The sequence below is a fragment of the Saccopteryx leptura genome, chromosome X (genome assembly GCF_036850995.1).
Source record: "Saccopteryx leptura isolate mSacLep1 chromosome X, mSacLep1_pri_phased_curated, whole genome shotgun sequence".
NCBI classification, from domain to species: domain Eukaryota; kingdom Metazoa; phylum Chordata; class Mammalia; order Chiroptera; family Emballonuridae; genus Saccopteryx; species Saccopteryx leptura.
In genome coordinates, this window is record NC_089516.1 from 62697078 (window position 1) to 62717758 (window position 20681).

A 20681-nucleotide genomic window follows, 5' to 3' on the forward strand; every position below is an offset into this window, starting at 1 on the left:
TAGTATAATTTGAATTAAAATAAGTAAAGCTGGCCCTGGCTGGTTTGCTCAGTGGTAGAGCGTCGGCCTGGTGTGCAGAAGTCCCGGGTTCGATTCCCGGCCAGGGCACACAGAAGAAGCGCCCATCTGCTTCTCCACCCCTCCCCCTCTCCTTCCTCTCTGTCTCTCTCTTCCCCTCCCGCAGCTGAGGTTCCATTGGAGCAAAGATGACCCCGGGCACTGGGGATGGCTCCATGGCCTCTGCCTCAGGTGCTAGAGTGGCTCTGGTCGCAACAGAGCGACGCCCCAGATGGGCAGAGTATCGCCCCCTGGTGGGCGTGCCGGGTGGATCCCGATCAGGCGCATACGGGAGTCTGTCTGACTGCTTCCCCGTTTCTGGCTTCAGAAGAATACAAAAAAAAAAAAGTAAAGCACACTCATTTAAATTTATCATATATAAAGTCTTTGTTTAATGTGTAACTGTGTCTGTTTCTAAGGCCTTAAACCAATAATTATGCACCTCAAAAACCAGGCTTACTCATCCCCACAGACTCTCCCTGCAATACCCCCATCCTTCCTGTTTGAAAACCTTCAGGGGCTTTTCGCCTGTACAAGACTTACACCTAATCAATGAGGCAGTAATTCCCCTCCATCCAGTAGTCCCTAATCTCTACCAGTTACTATCACACATTCCCTCAGACACCACTCACTTCATAGACCTAGACCTCAAGAATGCCTTCTTTACCATTCCTCTACACCCTGACTCTTACTTTCTGTTTACCTAGGGGATCAAAAACAGCCCACACCTGTTTGGGCAGGCACTAGCTCAGGATTTAGCAGCATGCAATCTCAAAACTAGTACTCTCTTACAATATGTAGTAACCTAGTCCTCTGCAGCCCTTCCCTGCCTGCTTCAAGGAGACACACTGCCACCCTTCTTAACCTCCTCGCTGTGAAGTGATATCGTGTCTTTTCTGCTAAGGTTAAACTTCATTCTCAGTCTGTTGTCTATCTAGGCATCACCTTAACCTCCACCACCTGAGGTCTCACCCTAAATCAAACTCAGACCCTCCACAGTCTCCAATCACCTACCACCACAGATCAAATCTTTTCTTTCCTCAGTCTAATAGACTTCTTTAAACACTGGATTTGCAATTTTGCTCTCTTAGTCAAGCACCTCAGTGAGATCTTCTGAGCATGGCTTTTATGGTCTATAATGGCCAAGGAAGTAACAGAAAAGGCAAATAAGGCCCAAAAGAAGTCAGAAAATACCAGATTTTGGCATATGCTCTTAAAGGCTCCAGTGCACTAAAGGGTTTCATAGAATTCCATCAAGGCCCTACTTTAAGAGTGGAAAGAAAGGTCATTGAACTGAAGCCTGCCAGGCTTCCCAGCCCCACTGGTTGACACATCATTGCTGTGGAAAGAGGGACACGAGAAGGTAAGCTGCCCCCTTGCTCCATGGAGGGAGGGTTCAGTCTCTTCTAGCCCTGCTCCAGATACCTGTGACCTGACCTTGCCCAGCATGCTGGGAATTGCCACTGAAGGGCCAAGGACATCGTTCACAAGCCTAAGGTATTTCTTCCAAGTAGCAGATAAACTGATTTCATTTCTTGTAAACACAAGGGCCATCTACTATGCCTTGCCTGTATATTTGAATTTTATTTATCCCTCAAAGATCTCTACTGTGGGTATTGACAGTCTGAGTTTGTTACTTTATTTAATGTATAATATCTCCTTTATTCCTCTTGTCTCAATGCCCCATGCCTATTGTAGGCTGGGACCTGCTGCTAATTCCAGCTAGAAGCAGTGGTCACTAGGACTTAAACTCTAACGGCAAAGTGTAGAAATGTACCCACCCTTTCCTTAAGTACTTACAGGATTTACAGGTTACTCAGCAAACTGTTCAAAGACTGACCAAGAGGCACTTCCAGCATTACATCACCCAAGGACTGACCTTCACATGGACAGGTTCACACACCATGATGCTGACAACTCCCACTGCACCTCTCAACCTACCTCACCAAATCAAGAACTTTCTACTTGTGTGGAACCAACACCTATCTGTGTCTCCATACTAATTAGACAAAAACCTGTACCCTAATCTATCTCACTCAAAATATCAACCTAATCCTACCCCATGAGCCTCTTTCAATTCCTAGTACACTACCCATCAATCTAAGGACCAAACGAGCTGTACAGGTAATCCCTCTTGTTGCTTTAGGAATCTCTACAGAAATAGGTCTAGCCTGACCTGTGGTGGCGTAGTGGATCAAGCATCGACCTGGAAAGCTGAGGTTGCTGGTTCAAAAAAACCCTGGGCATGCCTGGTCAAGGCACATATGGTACTTGGTGCTTCCTGCTCCTCCCCCCTTCTCTCTCTCTCTGTCTCTCTTCTCTAAAATGAATAAATAAAAATAATTTTAAAAAAGAGAAATAGGTCTAGGGGCAGGGGGACTGGCCACTTCCCTGTCTTATTCCTACTCTCTCTCTCTCTCTCTGAAGCCCAGCGAATTCGTAAACAAGGAATCAGTGGTTTCACACAAACTAGTTGTCTTGACTATTGCCTTTCATTAGTCCACTCACTCTCTTATTTATTTTTCTAACTTTTGGACCCTGCCTCTTACGTTTGTCCACTGGTTTCTTACAGAACCACATGCAGACCTTTGCCAATCAGAAAATTGCAAAAATCTACCTAACCCTACACAACAACCCTGAAACCTGCCCTCGCGAAACAGAAAAATATGAAACCCTATAGCAGCAAACATCTTAAATCCTAACTTTCAACCCCTACAGGTCCCCTAACCCTAAAGCTCTCCCATATCCCCGAAGAACCAGAATGAATAGCATTCACTTCTTAACGCTTCTCAATCTTTTTACCCTTCACATAATAAGGGGACAAGATCTCTGAGTCTTCTTGGCTGAAGAAGAGCCTAAAAATGGACATGAAACATTTCTTTTAGCTCAAGCTAACTGCTCTCTCCAGGGCTTCCAGGAAAAAAATATCTCTAATTTTACCATGGAAGAACTTTCACACACACACACACACACACACACACACACACACACACACCGCTATACAACCCTCCTTATCTCTGCATTCCTGATCTCCAAATATTTGCCTCTTTTTTTTTTATCAAATTCCTACAGGCCCAGATGAGAGAAATCTCTAGGATTACCTACAATCAAATGCTCCTACACCTATTTCCCAATACCCCAAGGAGAACTACATGAGGGAAATATCAAATAGGTAGGGATGATAGCAGGAAGAAGCCACCCCTCAGCCCGAGAAGTTTCCTCCTGAATGTTCTCCAAACCCCCTTCCTTTTAAACCACACATACTCAGTCCTTCTAAAACTTACGCCAACAGGTATCTATCACCTTCACCTTGGGAGGTGGCTGGCAAGCACACCACCCTCTTGTCCTGGTTGAGACCTGCATTTTTCCAATGACCAGTTTCTTGGCAGATGGCACACTGATCAGGATGCATAGAAGCTCAGCCTGACTGCCATTTCTTGCCCTTGCCTGTTCTCATTTTTGAACAAGAAAGATTTTTCTTTTCTTTTCTTTTGCTGAAGGACATCAACTATGAATTCAGCCTTTTTCTGAACTCAGCACTTATCTTCCTTTTTGCTTGTAATTTTCCTATTCACATAGACTTTATTGGCTATTTCCAGGAATTGGGATATGTTCATTCCCACAAAGCCTTCTAATTTCTGGAGCTTCTTTTTTATATCTCCTGCACTCTGGCTGACAAGGGCCATATTAACCATCTTTTGGTTCTCTGGAATCTCTGGATCAAAAAGGGTATAGATTCTGTAGGTCTCACACAATCTCTCATAAAAGTCACTTGGACTTGCATCCTTCCTCTGCAAAGCTTCTGACACCTTGTCGATATTAGTGGCCTCCTGACCTTCCTCCTATAGCAGTGGTCCCCAACCTTTTTTGGGCCACGGACCAGTTTAATGTCAGAAAATATTTTCATGGACTGGCCTTTAGGGTGGGATGGATAAATGTATCACATGACTGAGACAAGCATCAAGAGTGAGTCTTAGATGGGTGTAACAGAGGGAATCTGGTCATTTTTAAAAAATAAAACATCGTTCAGGCTTAAATATAAATAAAACGGAAATAATGTAAGTTATTTATTCTTTCTCTGTGGGCTGGTACCAAATGGCCCACGGACTGGTACCAGTCTGTGGCCTGGGGGTTGGGGACCACTGTTCTATAGGACTTCGAAGAGAGCCTCTTTATATCTCCTTAGCCATCTCAAGCCCTCTTCTTCATTCGGGTCCCACTTAGGATCTTCTCCTGGCATCTGGATCCTTGCATATTCTGGGAGATTTTGGTACTCCTTAGGAGCATTCTACTCTAGCCATTTAGTTACCATCTATATTATTCAATGTCTTCCCTCTGTGTTGAACAGAGTGAGGAGAAATTGATGTCAGTCTGCCCACGTAGGATTGTGGGTCTGGAATATGAATTGCATGAGATCTATTAGGGCCTAAGGCTTTTCAGTATAAGAGGGAGTGTGGTGTTTCCAATGGAGGAGGTCAGTGGTGATGAAAGGTTGATACACCAGCACCTGCCATTCCACTATATTTCTCTGCTTTTTTAATCACTATGTTTCTTCCTTCTCTCAGAGCCATCTGCATACCAGGCATTGTTTTTCAGCATAACATCCCAGCTAAGGGGGAAGAGCCTGGACGTGATTCTGGTGGAGCAGTGGGAATCACCTCTGACTAGGGTGAGCTTATGCTGGGACTTGATATATCTTGTGCTGATGGGTCTGAGTCAGTGGCAGTCTCTGGGGTAGAGAGAGAATCAGGTATGAATGGGTAGAGCCTCACCAGCACGTAAGGTGGAGGAGCCAGAGTTTCTGTTTTTTCTGGTTCACTGGAGGTTAAAATTTCTGGCTTTGGCTGCTGCAGAGGCTCTCTGGGTCTGGTGAAATGCTTTGCTATTAATACTGTAGAAACCTGATTTCTAAACCAAGTAGGAAGGTGCAAAACTAATGTAAGATAAGTATCTATGTAGAAAAACTGGTTGGGTTGGCCTGGATCTCTAGTGACTACTTGCCACAACTTCTGTACAAAGACTTATCTAAGCTCTTTTCTGCTGGCCATCCTACCCCCAAATGGGCCATTTTAGTTCATAAAAGTTCTTAATTTTCCTGGGGACATAGTAACCCTGTAATCCCCTGAGAACACTTCCTTAAAATTCTTGACCATCATGGTTAATAGAGTTGGTTTTCTCTGTGAACCTCCCATACCTCCCAGAACAGACAACAGTCACGTCACAGGAAGAAACTGGAGAAGGGTAAGGAAAACGTGGAGGGGATGCCACTCCAGTTCATCATCAGCTACTCCTCTCATAGGAATGGCAGATTCTCTTGGCTTATGGCAGGCTGATATAAACCAACAACATGCAATTCTGCCTCTTAGCCATATGAGGTGCCCTATGAAACTATGAATTGGGACACAACACTAGCTTTGGCCCTATGGTAGAGAGTCTGAACCCTATCCTGGTGTCTATCTCATTTGCTCTACACTCAATTTTTTTCACTCCACCTCTTACACACCAGTTGAAGATAATGAGTCACCATTTCTAACCCATGGAGGGTGACAAATCTTCACTCTAACCTGTGGGGCTTATTCCCCACAACCAATGGAGGGGTGATGAGTCACCACTCCATGGGGACCACTCCACACACCTGTAGAGAGTGCATAGTCACTGCTCCTAACCTATGGAGGATGATAAGTGACTCTCCTGAGGGTGATCAGGCCTTCTTTCTGTCCAGTAGGACAGGACCTCAGCTAATTACCCTGCCCAGTATGCATTACTGTGCTTCAGACATGCCCTCATTCCTGTTCCTCCATTATTTGAATCTTGCTGGGACCAGCAGATGGAAACTCCCCTTTCAGCCCTGTAAAGCATCCACATGGGAAATTTTCCAGTGTGAATTCAGTGGGCACATATACAGAATGGTTTGGGGGCTCCCCAGTGGGGTACCCAAAGTCACCCAAATGCTGTGTCTTTCCTCCTTGTTTCTCTGCCAGTGCATCAAAATCTGTAACAGGAAGCAGCCTGACAGATGGTAGATACTCATAACTTTACTAATGAAGGAAGGAGAATTTATTAAAACCAGCAGAGCATGTGAGGCTTGTAGTTCCAAAACACGGGCTCCCTGATTTAGATTTTCTCACAGATTGTAAACCTTTACAGTATCTATGCAATGGGCACATGATTTCTTGTTTAAGGTTTCCCAGGACTCCAGGAAAGGGGAGAGAATGTTTCGGTGGTGGCAGCAGGGTGGAAAGGATTTCCAGATTACTGATCATAGTTACATACGTATCCTGCTATTCTTGCTGTGTTTTGTAAGTGACTCTAAGCACCCATTTAGAGAACTATGGGATGTAGTTAATTTATCACTGGCTAACTTGGTTACTCCTGCTGGCTCAATTCCTTTGTATTATTTTTGTTTATTCTTTCTCAGGGAAGAGGCGGCCTGCTCCTCCTTTATCAGACCTACATAAGTGAAGTGCATAGGTGTGGTATGTTTACATTATATGTTCATGCCATGAAAGTGTGTGTGCTACTGTCCCTCATTTCACTTTAGAGCATGATCATTTCATCTATACCTGGAAAATTGGTGATTGAGTTCTTTCCAATATCTATGTGTTTTTGACCCACATAAGAAAAAGGGTCAGTGGCTAGAAGAAAGGGCAGAAAGTAGAGCAGAGCAGAAGATGAACAGATTGAGCTAGAGGAAGAAAGGGACCACTGATTGATTACTAAAGAGAAAACAGAGGCATTTGAACATCATAGTCAAATCACACCAAAAACAAAATGAAAAGCTGGATAGAGACAAGGCTTCATGTGACCTACAATGTATCACTTAGGGTATAAAAAGGTAAGAAACAATAGATATAAATTTCCATGAGGTGGTGACCAATTTCCTTATTTATAGTTTATTCTTAAAAACTAATCAGAACTGACTTTGGGTGATGGGTATGCAACATAATTGAATGACAAGATAACCTGGAGATGTTTTCTTTGAACATATGTACCCTGATTTATTGATGTCACCCCATTAAAATTTATAAAAATTTATTTAAAAAATTGGAACATAAAAAAAAACTAATCAGAACTGTTTAGAAATGTAGAATTAGAATATTCTGAACCAATCACCATATGTTTATCAGAGATTTGAAGTTATTGGAATCTTACAAGGATATTGTTAAGTTCAGGTCCAGGGCTCCTTACCAATAACCTCAATTAGACAGGTTGAACATTAAGTAACCTGGGACCAGGGAAGTTCTTGTGACTCCCCACCTGAGCAATCTGCTTAACCATAAGTTAGGCAGCCTGACAGTTAGTCATCTCCCCATCACTTGCTGAACATTCTTTACTTAGTCAGTACCACTGTCCCTCCTCCATTGTTTAAACCTCCAAAGATAACAGAGATTTTTCCCTTGTGGTGAGAAATCACCCTAACTCAGTCCTATATTAGCTGAGGCTTTTTATATTTTTGCTGCTGATGCCACTAGGATCTCAACCCATCTGTTTGCAGATGCATAAATAAACTTCTTATAAAATTTACCAGGCCTTATGTATCTCTCCTTTGACAACCTAACATTTGGTGCTGAAATTCAGGAGGATCCCATGTGGACAGGATGGGAGCAGTGCTCTGGTCCATGACTATCTTGGGCTTTCAAATTGGAGAGCAGTGGGCAATGGTAACTCATCCTGTGTTTACCTCCAAATCCTGCTCAGGGTCTTGGGACCAACCTGCACTGAAGTCTTCCCTCATAATCCTCCTGAGCAAGCCAAGGAGGATGACAGACATTGGAATTTTTTTTTCTCAATTGCTGACTTCTTAGTCCACACTCATCAATTTTGGTGAATGATCCTACAATCCCTTTCACCAAGTCTCTCTCTCACTCTCATTCATTCTCAAAAGCCCTAGCTCAAGTCAGAAGACCCCTCAGCCTCTTGGCTTGGGAACCCTTTGACTCAAGAATGCCTGATCTAAGGGAGTCCCCTCACTCTCTTAGAGTGCCTTGGCTACCATTTGGGATGCCTGTCTATAATGAGGTACTCTCAAAGATCATGTTGCAGGAAGTAACAACCAACAGAGACTGACACCTAGACAGCTTGATTAATAGAGGAAGGAGAATTTATTAGTAGCCAGCAGAGTATGTGGAACTAGTAGCACCAAAGCATGAGCTTCCTGAATCAGATTTTCTTATAGGTTATACACCTTTACAGTATCTAAGCAATGAACACATGATTCCTTTGTTTAAAGTTTCCCAGGACTCAAGGAGAGACGGGGTAGTTTGGAAAGGATCAGCAAGGGGGAAGGGGTTTCCAGATCACTGGTTGGAGCTACATAAAGGTCCTGCTTTTCTTGCTTAGTGTTGCAAGCAGCTCTAAGCAATCATTTAGAGAACTATGGGATATAGTTAATTTATAACTGGCTGACTCAGTTATTCCTTTTGCTTCATTTCCCTTGTATTCTTTTGGTTTCTCCCCTTTCAAGGAAGAAGGAATGCTTGTTCTCTCCTTATTCCCCCTTTTGAGACTCTAGAAATTCCTATTACACTGGATTCTCACATTCTTAGCACTTATATAATTTTCATCTACCCTGTAGCTTCTCTCTCAGTTAAGAGATCTGCATCCCCTTTCTGCATGGCCCATAACAGCATATGCATTAACCAGTGATTCTCAAACTTTCTGAAGTCGGGGTGCATTTAAAATTCTACAAATAATTGTAGGTGCACTATATATATACAAATTTCTGAGAAATTGTTTATAATAATTAAGTCAAATAATAAAGAAAAAATATAAAGTCCAAGTGTGCTTTTATGGTAATTAAACAAAATAAATACAAAAAATTAAATTTATTCTGACATTAAAAAACATTTTTATGTTACATTTTTTGAATTATGCTTTTTAGAATTGGTAAAAAAGAGGGGTTAAAAATTAAAAAATGAGAAAAATTATCTTTATATATACAGATACATTCTAAGTAAGATTTAGTAAATTCAGCAGGTCCCAGCATGGATGTCTTAAGTTTTTTCATTCTTGTGTTTATGAGAAACATGAGCCTGATGTGTCATAGTAATTTCTTCAATATTTGGGCATATATTTGAAAGGCAAAGTCTCATTTCCTCATCAATACATTGAAGAATTCTTCATTTTTTTACTCTTAATTGTGTTGAGGGTAGAAAATCCTAATTCAAATAAATAGAATGTTGAAAACTGTAGTAAAATGTTAAAAGTTTTTTTCGATAAGCCACATATTCTTCTTTTATAGAAATCCAAAAGATTTCAAGAGACAATTCCTTATGTATAATCATCAATCCGAAACCCCCACCATACATATCACCTTAACTTTACACCAAACAAAGGATAGAAGAAACTTGCATTCAGTCTTTCTGAGGAACATGGGGGGGGGGGGTAATGTAAACAATCCAGCACCACAGCTTAACAGTCTTTTATAGCCTAATCAGACAAGTGAGGTGGGGGTTTGGGCAGACTGTCAGCTTATAGCTAATTTCCCACACATCTGTCCCCAAAAAATCTAAACTCCAAAAACCTTGTTGTTTTTTTGGTCCCCAACAGGTACCTATTTCTCTGGAATACCATAGGGAATACCTGAAAGTATTCCAGGGTGCACCAGTGTGCTCTGGCACAGAATTTGAGAACCACTGCATTAAACCTTAGGGTGATTTTTTATAGGCTGTCTTTTTTCTTATCCTTTTTAAAAATTTTTTTATTTATGATTTTAATTTGTGTTTACACAGATTCAAGTGTCCCACTGAATATATCCCCATCCCCTTATTTCCTCTCAGTACCCCTATGCCCCCTCCACCCCAGTGCCTTTCCCCCTTACCTACAGAATTTGTTGTCCTGTTCTCTATAATTTTGTGTTATATATATAATTTCATTAATCTTTTTTCTTTCTCTGATCTCATCTTCTCTTCTACTTTTTCTCTGACTGCTTTCCCTCTGGCCCCTTTGATCCCACCTCTGCTTCTGTTCCTTTGCTCAGTTCACATTGTTCATTGGATTTCTCAAATTAGTGAGGTCACATGGTATTTTTCTTTCTCTGCCTGGCTTATTTCACTTATAATAATAGTTTCCAGGACTGGTAGATGACGTCAGAGTAATGGCGGGGTAGGAAGCGATACTGATAAATCTCCCCCAAAACTCAACAAGATCTTCAACCAGAAACAGAAAAACCTATACTTGGAGCCTCCAGATGCTTCGCAATACACCCAAAGGTATGGTCGAGTGAAAAATTGGCTAAATATATAACCAAACCCCGAAGGAAATAGGGAGTAAGAAATGCTCCGCCTTCCTCACTAACCTAAACAGGGCGGCTTTCTCTGGTAACTGTGAATATAGAAACTGAGGCAGGCAAAGGGGGTGAATAGATCCAGGCCGCAGCACAAACGGCTGAACCAGGCTGTGGCACAGAGATCCAAGCCGAGGAAAAACTGATCCTGTGGCAACCCGGGCAATACAAGCTAACACTCGCGCCAAACCCAAACAAAGAAAGACAAGCGGGGCGGCCATTTTACCCGGTCTCCTGGTCAGGCGTGCGCGCAGTTAGTGGGCGAGAGATTTCTTCCTAGGCCCCGAGAGTGGGTGCCCGTGTTGCCCCACGGAGAGGCAGGTTCAGAGGCCTTTCTGTGGGCCAAGGGCAGAGTCTCTGGGCAGCCCCAGCGCCCTGGGAAAGCCACGCACGGGAGGGAGTGAGAACTAATTCCAACAGTGGAGATTTTCTGTGCTGGAGGGGGTTTCACTCAGAGGGAAACGCGGCCGGCCTCATATCCTGGTTTGCGCACGCAGATAGTGAATGAGAGATTCCTCCGAGTGCCTCGGCAGTGCACGCCTGTGTTATCGCACAGAGGGGCAGAGTCAGGGGCCTTTGTGTGGGCCAAAGCGGAATCTCGGGCTGCCCCAGCGCCTTGCAAAAGCCACGCAGGGGGACAGAGCGAGACTCAATTCCAACGCTGCAACTTTTCCCTGCGGTCGGGGGTTTCACTCAGAGCGTGAGACTGCTGGCCAGATATCCTGGTCTGCTTGCGCAGCCAGTGAGTGAGAGTTTCCTCCAAGCGCCCCGGAAGTGGGTGCCCGCCTGTGTTACTGGACAGAGTGGCAGACAGAGCCAGAGGTCTTTGAGTGGGCGGAAAGCCCGCCTGATTATGCTAGCAGCTCTGACTGACTGAGCCTTACCCAGAGCCCTGTGCTGAGTGGAAATAGAGTGGGGAGTTGCCAGCTCTTTGAGCCTCTTACTATCCAGGCAGAGGCAGCAGCAACCCCATAGCTGGATTATCAGGCTACTAATTCAGGAAGGAAAGACTAGGAGAAAGGCTCCAGGAACATGGACTCTCTCACTGTCGGAGCCTATAAATGCTAATGAGCCTCGACTGCCAACGAGACTAAAGCACAATACATGACATTGCCATAGAGACTTATCAACTGCAAACCTCTACCTGAGCGTGCCAAAGGGGCAGAACCCGGGGTACAGAGTCACCGACCAGGAAGAGGGAGAGAAAAGAAAAAGGAAGAAGATAACCTCTCAAAATCAAGAATAATCTACAGACTTTATAACCTATCCCATTTTATTATATTTGTTCGTTTGTTTCTCTTATCTTCATTCTTGATACTTTTTTTCCTCCTCCAATTTGGCCAATTAACTCTCTGCCGGTCTTACTCTCTCCTCTCCTTGAACTACACTACCCATAAGTGTTACATCTCCCATTATCTTTTCTTTCCTCTTCTTTTCTCTCTATGAGGGTTGCACTCCAAAACCCTTAACTCTCTCTCTCTCTCTCTCTCCTTTCTTTTTTCTTCTTTTAGTGGTTCCCTCTTTTTTTCTCTCTCTCTCTTTCTTTTCTCCCTCTATATTAGTTTCTTCCTTTCTCCTTTACGTCTCCTCTCATTCAAACCTCAATAACGAACAAATTATCTTATCTGGGACTCAAACTTATGTTTGTGGCATTTTGGGGGGTTTTTACTTCACCTTTTTAACTCACTAGCAGTGCTCCCATCCCTGGCTCTCCATTTTATCTAGTTCTTGCTCCACTGAATACAATAGTAATTTTTTAATTTGTCCCCCCATTTTTCCGTTTTCCTCTTATTCCTCTCATCATAACTCTTAGACAACCAACACCTAAAAGCAAATCATTTTATTCTTGACCCAAATTTTTTCCTTATTTGCTTTTTGTGGGTCCATACGCTCTTTTTTTTTTCTTTTTTTTTTCTTTTTTTCTTTTTCTTTTTTTTTTTTTTTTTTTTTTTTTTTTTTTTGCCCCTTTATTACTTTTCCCCAATTCAGGCCCTCCATCACAGGCATTGTTTGTTATAATTCACAGTTCACCACAAGATTTTCTCAAGAAAGAGAGGAGAGGAGAGGAAAAAAGGAGGGGGGGAATAATTTCCTTTTTTAAAAATTTTTATTTTATTTTATTTTTCTTTATTTCATTATTAATTTTTTTAAAAAAAAAAAACAACTTTTCGATTTTTTATTTTTTTATTATTTTTTTAACTTTTTATTCTTTATTAAATCTCATTAATACTATCAACAAAACCACCCTCAGATGCCATTAAGGAAGAGAAAATCGAATATCATGGATACAAAAGAAAGAGAGGTAACACAGCTGGATGAGGAAAATTCTATGGAGAAAAAATTTAATATATTGGAAACCTTGGAGCTAAATGACAGAGAATTCAAGATAGAAATCTTAAAAATCCTCCGAGATATACAAGAAAACACAGAAAGACAATTTAGGGAGCTCAGAAAACAACTCAAAGAATACAAAGAATATATGTCCAAGGAAATTGAAACTATAAAAACAAATCAAACACAGATGAAAAACTCAATTCACGAGCTGAAAAACGAAGTAACAAGCTTAGCTAATAGAACAGGTCAGATAGAAGAGAGGATTAGTGAAATAGAAGACAAGCAACTTGGGGCACAACAGAGAGAAGAAGAAAGAGACTCAAAAATTTAAAAAAATGAGATAGCCCTACAAGAATTATCTGACTCCATCAAAAAGAATAACATAAGAATAATAGGTATATCAGAGGGAGAAGAGAGAGAAAATGGAATGGAGAACATACTCAAACAAATAATAGATGAGAACTTCCCAAGCCTGTGGAAAGAACTAAAGCCTCAAGTTCAAGAAGCAAACAGAACTCCGAGTTTTCTTAACCCCAACAAACCTACTCCAAGGCATATCATAATGAAATTGACACAAACCAACAGCAAAGAAAAAATTCTCAAGGCAGCCAGGGAAAAGAAGAATACAACATATAAAGGAAGGCCCATTATATTATCATCAGATTTCTCAGCAGAAACTCTACAAGCTAGAAGAGAGTGGACCCCAATATTTAAAGTCCTGAAAGAGAGGAACTTTCAGCCATGAATACTATACCCATCAAAGCTATCCTTCAAATATGAAGGAGAAATAAAAACATTCACAGATACAGAAAAGATGAGGGAATTTATCATCAGAAAAACCCCACTCCAGGAATTACTAAAGGGGGTTCTCCAATCAGATACAAAGAACAAAAAAAAAAAAAACAGAGCCACAAGTAAAAGCTCCAAGAAGAACACAATAAGACCAAATTTAAACTGTGACAACAACAAAAAGAAAGAGGGGGAGAAGATGGAGATTAACAGTAGCAAAGGACGATGGAGTGCAAAAGTACTCACAAAATAGTTCGCTACAATGAACAGGGTAGGGACCTTTTTCATTACTCAAAGGTAACCACCATTGAAAAAACCACCACAGAAGCACATGAGATAAAAAAGATAGCAACAGAGGAAAGATGTATGGAATACAACCAAATAAAAACAAAAGATAGAAAAACAAAAGAGAAGGATCAAACAAGACACAAAACTAACAGAAAGCAAGATATAAAATGGCAATAGGGAACTCACAAGTATCAATAATTACACTAAATGTAAACAGATTAAACTCACCAATAAAAAGGCACAGAGTAGCAGAATGGATTAAAAAAGAAAATCCAACTGTATGCTGCCTACAGGAAACTCATCTAAGTAACAAGGATAAAAACAAATTCAAAGTGAAAGGCTGGAAAACAATACTCCAAGCAAATAACATCCAAAAAAAGCAGGTGTAGCAATACTCATATCAGATAATGCAGACTACAAGACAGGAAAAGTACTCAGAGACAAAAATGGCCATTTCATAATGGCTAAGGGGACACTGAATCAAGAAGACATAACAATTCTTAATATATATGCACCAAACCAAGGAGCACCAAAATATATAAGACAGCTACTTATTGATCTTAAAACAAAATAGTTTCCAGGACCATCTATGTCAGAGGTCTCCAAACTTTTTACAGAGGGGGACAGTTCACTGTTCCTCTGACCAATGGAGGGCTGGACTATAAAAAAAAAAACAAAAAAACTATGAACAAATCCCTATGCACACTGCACATATCTTATTTTAAAGTAAAAAAAAAAAAAAAAACGGGAACAAATCCAATATATAAAATAAATAACAAGTAAATTTAAATCAACAAACTGACCAGTATTTCAATGGGAACTATGCTCCTCTCACCGACCACCAGTGAAAGAGGTGCCCATTCCAGAAGTGTGGCGAGAGCCAGATAAATGGCTTCAGAAGGCCGCATGCGGCCCGTGGGCTGTAGTTTGGGGACCCCTGATCTATGTTGTCGCAAAAGGTAAGATTTCCTTCATCATCACGGCAACGTAGTATTTCACTGTGTATATATGTATGACCAAAATTTTAAATCCACTCATACATTGACGGACACTTGAGCTGTTTTTAGATCTTGGCTATTGTAAACAATGCTGAAATAAACATGGGGGTGCATTTCTTTTTTTGAATCACTGATTTGGTATTAATAGGATATATTTATTCCTAAAAGTGAAATAGTTGGGTCAAAGGGCAGTTCCATTTTTAAATTTTTGAGGAATCTCCATACTGTTTTCCACAGTGGCTGCACCAGTCTGCATTCCCACCAGCAGTGCAGTAGGGTTCCCTTTTCTCCTGACCCTCTCCAGCATTAATTATGTGCTGTTTTGTTAGTAAGCGCCATATTGACAGGTGTGAGGTGGTACCTCATTGTGGTTTTAATTTTCATTTCTCTAATGATTAATGATGTTGAACATTTTTTTATATGCCTACTGGCCATCTGTATGTCCTCTTTGGAGAAGTGTCTATTCATTTTTTTTTTGCAAATTTTTTGATTGGATTGTTTATTTTGCTGGTGTTGAATTTTAGAAGTTCTTTATAAATCTTGCTTATTAACCCCTTTCAGACAAATTGGCAAATATGTTCTCCCATTGCGTGGGTTGTCTTTTTATTTTGTTCATGTTGTCTTTTGCTGTGCAAAAGCTTTTTAGTTTCATATAATCCCATTTGTTCATCCTGTCCTTTATTTCACTTGCCCATGGAGATAAATCAGCAAAAATATTGCTACGAGAAATATCAAGAGTTAACTGCCTATGTTTTATGTTTATGGTTTTACGACTTAAGTTTAAGTCTTTTATCCATTTTGAGTTTACTTTTGTGAATAGTGTAAGTTGGTGATCCAGTTTCATTTTTTTTGCAAATACCTGTCCAATTTTCCCAACACCATTTGTTAAAGAGAATGTCTTTACTCCATTGTATGCTCTTACCTCCTTTGTCAAATATCAATTGTTGATATAGACGTGGGTTTATTTCTGAGTTCTCTGTTCTGTTCCATTGATCTATATGTCTGTTCTTATTCCAGTACCAAGCTGTTTTGAGTACAATGACCTTGTAGTATAACTTGATATCAGGAAGTGTGACAACTCCCACTTTATTCTTCCTTTTCAAGATTGCTGTGGCTATTCTTGTTAATTTTGGTTTCATATAAATTTTTGGAATATTTTCCTATATCTTTAAATTATTCCATTTGTATTTTAATAAAAACTGCGTTGAATTTATATATTGCTTTGGGTAATATAAACATTTTAATGATGTTTATTCATCCTATCCATGGACGTGGTATATGCTTCCATTTGTTTGTATCTTCCTTGATTTCCTTTAACAATGTATTATAATTTTCCAAGTACAACTCTTTAACCTTTTTAGTTAAATTTACTCTTAGGTATTTTTTTGTTGTTGTTACAATAGTGAAGGGGATTGTTTTCTTAATTTCTCTTTCAGACAGTTCATTGTTGGTGTATAAAAATGCCACTGATTTCTGCATATTGACTTTATATCCTGCCACCTGGCTGAATTCATTTATTAGGTCCAGTAGTTTTTTGTTTTTTTCTGAAGCTGGAAACGGGGAGAGACAGTCAGACAGACTCCCGCATGTGCCCGACTGGGATCCACCCGGCACACCCACCAGGGGGCGACGCTCTGCCCACCAGGGGCGACGCTCTGCCCACCAGGGGGCGATGCTCTACCCCTCCGGGGCGTTGCTCTTCTGCGACCAGAGCCACTCTAGCGCCTGGGGCAGAGGCCAAGGAGCCATCCCCAGTGCCCGGGCCATCTTTGCTCCAATGGAGCCTTGGCTGCGGGAGGGGAAGAGAGAGACAGAGAGGAAGGAGGGGGGTGGAGAAGCAAATGGGCGCTTCTCCTATGTGCCCTGGCCGGGAATTGAACCCAGGTCCCCCGCACGCCAAGCTGATGCTCTACCGCTGAGCCAACCGGCCAGGGCAGGTCCAGTAGTTTTTTGACTGAGACATTAAGGTTTTCAAATTACAGTATCATATCATTAGCAAATAATGATAGTTTTACTTTTTCTTTTCCAATTCGGATGCCTTTTATTTCTTCTTCTTGTCTGATTGCTGTGGCTAGGACTTCCAGAACTATGTTGAATAAGAGTGGTGAAAGGGGGAACTCATGCCTTGTTCCTGATCTTAAGGAGATTTCTTTTAAATTTTGCCCATTGGTTATGATGTTGGCTTTGGGTTTGTTATAAATGGCCTTTATTATGTTGAGTTATGATCCCTCTATCCCCACTTTGCTAAGAATTTTGATCATAAATAGGTACTAGATTTTATTCAATGCTTTTTCTGCATCTATTGATATTATCATGTGATTTTTATATTTTCTTTTGTTTATATGTGAATCACATTGATTGATTGCAGATATTGTACCAGCCTTGTCTCCCTAGAATAAATGCCACTTGATCATGATGTATGGGTTTGTTTGTTTTTTGTATTGTTGGATCCTTTTTGCTAATGTTTTGTTTAGAGTTTTAGCATCTAAGTTCATCAGGGATATTGTTCTACAGTTTTCTTTCTTTGTAGTGTATTTGCCTGGTTTTGGAATCAGTATTACGCTTGCCTCATAAAAAAAGTTTGGAAGTCTTCCTTCTCTTGAATTTTTTGAAATAGCTTGAGGTTAGGAGCTAGTTCTACTTTTAATATTTGGTAAAATTCGCCAGTGAGCCATCTGGCCCAGGACTTTTTTTTGTTGAGAGTTTTTTGATAACTGTTTCAATCTCATTTAATGAAATCGATCTGTTTAGGTTATCTGATTCTTCTATATCAATTTTTAAAAGATTACATGTTTTGAGAAATTTGTCCATTTTGCATAGGTTGTCTAATTTTATGGCATACAGATCTTCATAGTATTTTCTTACAATCCTTTGTATTTCTGTTGTGTCAGTTGTTACTTCTCCTCGCTCATTTTTAATTTTATTTATTTGACTCCTCTCACTTTTGTTCTTGGTGAGTCTGGTTAAAGTTTCATTAATTTTGTTTACCTTTTCTAAGAACCAGCTCTTGGTTTTATTGATTCTCTGTATTTTTTTAAACTTTAAGTCATTTATTTTCTCTCTGATCTTTATTATTTTCTTCCTTCTACTTCCTCTGGGTTTTACTTGCTGTTCTTTTTCTAGTTCTTTTAGATACAGCGTTAAATTCTTTATTTGAACTTTTTTCTTGCTTCTTAAAGTATGCCTGTAGTGCTATGAGCTTCCCTCTCAGGACTGCTTTTGCTGTGTCTTATAAATTTTGCATTAATGTATGTTAGTTTTCATTGTTTTAAAATTTTTTTTTATTTCTTTCTTGCCCTCATTGTTCATCCAAACCTCATTTAATAACATGCCAATTAGTTTCCAAGTGTTTGAGTGTTTTTCACTTTTTCTATTTTAGTTGATTTCTAGTTTCATGGTATTGAGATCCAAGAAGATTATTGATATGATTTCAATCTTCTTATACTTGTTGAGACTCATTTTGTGTCCCAGCATGGGGTCTATCCTAGAGAATGTACCATGAGCACTTGAAAAGAATGTATATTCTGCTGCTTTAGGGTGAAAGGTTCTGAATATATCTATTAAATCCAGTTGATCTAGTGTGTCCTTTAAGTCTGCTGTTTCTTTGTTAATTTTCTTTCTTGAGGATCTATCCAGTGATGTTAGTGGGGTATTAAAATCCCCTAATATTATAGTATTGTTATTGATCTTGCCCTCTATGCCCATCAAAATCTGTTTTATGTATTTAGGTGCTCCTATATTAGGTATGTAGATATTTATAATGGTTATATCTTCCTGTTGCATTGCTCCCTTTATCATTATGTAGTGACCTTCTTTATCCCTTACTATATTCTTTATTTTAAAGTCTATTTTGTCTGATATAAGTATTGCTACTCCAGCTTTTTTTTATTTGTTTGAAATATTTTTTTCCATCTCTTTACTTTCAGTCTATGTGTATCTTTTGTTTAGAGGTGTGTCTCTTGTAGACAGCATATGTATGGATCCTGTTTTCTTATCCACACAGCAGCCCAATGTCTTTTGATTGGAGCATTTAATTCATTTACATTTAAGGTTATTATTGATATGTAGTTGTTTATTACCATTTTATTTTATTTTATTTTATTTTTCTGAAGCTGGAAATGGGGAGGCAGTCAGACAGACTCCCGCATGCGCCCGACTAGGATCCACCCAGCACGCCCACCAGGGGGTGATGCTCTGCCCATCTGGGGCATCGCTCTGTTGCGACCAGAGCCACTCTAGCGCCTGGGGCAGAGGCCAAGGAGCCATCCCCAGCGTCCGTGCCATCTTTTGCTCCAATGGAGCCTCGGCTGAAGGAGGAGAAGAGAGAGACAGAGAGGAAGGAGAGGGGGAGGGGTGGAGAAGCAGATGGGTGCTTCTCCTGTGTGCCCTGGCCGGGAATCGAACCCAGGACTTCTGCACACCAGGCCAACGTTCTACCACTGAACCAACCGGCCAGGGCCACCATTTTATTTTATTTTATTTTATTTTTGTATTTTTCTGAAGCTGGAAACGGGGAGGCAGTCAGACAGACTCCCGCATGCGCCTGACCGGGATCCACCTGGCATGCCCACCAGGGGCAACGCTCTGCCCACCAGGGGGGTCACTCTGTCATGAACAGAGCCACTCCAGCACCTGGGGCAGAGGCCAAGGAGCCATCCTCAGCGCCCAGGCCATCTTTTGCTCCAATAGAGCCTTGGCTGCGGGAGGAGAAGAGAGAGACAGAGAGGAAGGAGAGGGGGAGGGGTGGAGAAGCAGATGGGCACCTCTCCTGTGTGCCCTGGTCGGGAATCGAACCCGGGACTTCCGCATGCCCGGCTGACGCTCTACCACTGAGCCAACCAGCCAGGGCCCACCATTTTATTTTTTAAATCTATATTCCTCTTTTACTAGATTGTTTTCTTTCCCCTTTGTTCTGTTTAAAGTAGGCTTAACATTTTTGTAGCATTGGTTTGGTTTTAATGAATTTCTTGGGATTGTTTTTGTCTGGGAAGCTTTTTATTTATTCTTTAATTTTAAATGATAGCTTTGCTGGATAGATTTCTCTTGATGGTAGGATCTTGTTTTGCATTACTTTGAATATTCCTTGCCATTCCCTTCTGATCCTTAATGTTCCTGTTGAGAAGTCAGATGTTATCCTTATGGGGGCTCCTTTGTAGGTAATAGACTGCTTTTCTTTTAAAGATTTTTGTATTTTTTCTTTATCTCTTAATTTTTGTGTTTTAATTATGATGTGTCTTGGTGTTGGCCTTTATGGGTTCTTTCTTAACGAAACTCTCTGTGCTTCTTAAACTTGTGCAACTTTTTCTTTTATCAATTTAGAGAAGTTTTCAGCTATGATTTATTCAATCAGATTCTCTATCCCTTGTTTTTTCTCTTCTCCTTCAGGAACCCCTATGATGTGAATGTTATTTCTCTTCATGTTGTCACAGAACTCTCATAGAGTTTCCTCAGACTTTTTAAGCCTCTTTTCTTTATGCTGCTCTGCTTCCATGCTTTTGTTTATATTGTCCTCTAACTCTTTGAATCGATTCTCAGCTTCATCTTGCTTTTAATTTCTTCCAGTGTGGTCTTCATTTCTGATATCGTATTTGTCATTTCTGACAGATTCTTTTTTATTATTACAATGTCCTTTTTTTATACTTGCTATCTCTTTATTTAGGTGCTCATTATGTCCATCTATTGTTCCTCTAAGATCTTTGAGCATCCTAACAATCATTATTTTATACTCTGCATCCAGTAATTTGGTTATTTTTGACTCATTCAAATCTTTTTCTGAAGATTTCTCTTGATTCATTTGAGTTGCATTTCTCTGCCTTCTCATTTTGTCTGTGTATAATAACAGTGTGGCCACAGGAGTTCAATGGGTGTCACCCTTGTGTTCCATAGATGTGGTCTGTCTGCAGGCCCACCATCCCCTCTGCTGCTGCCTC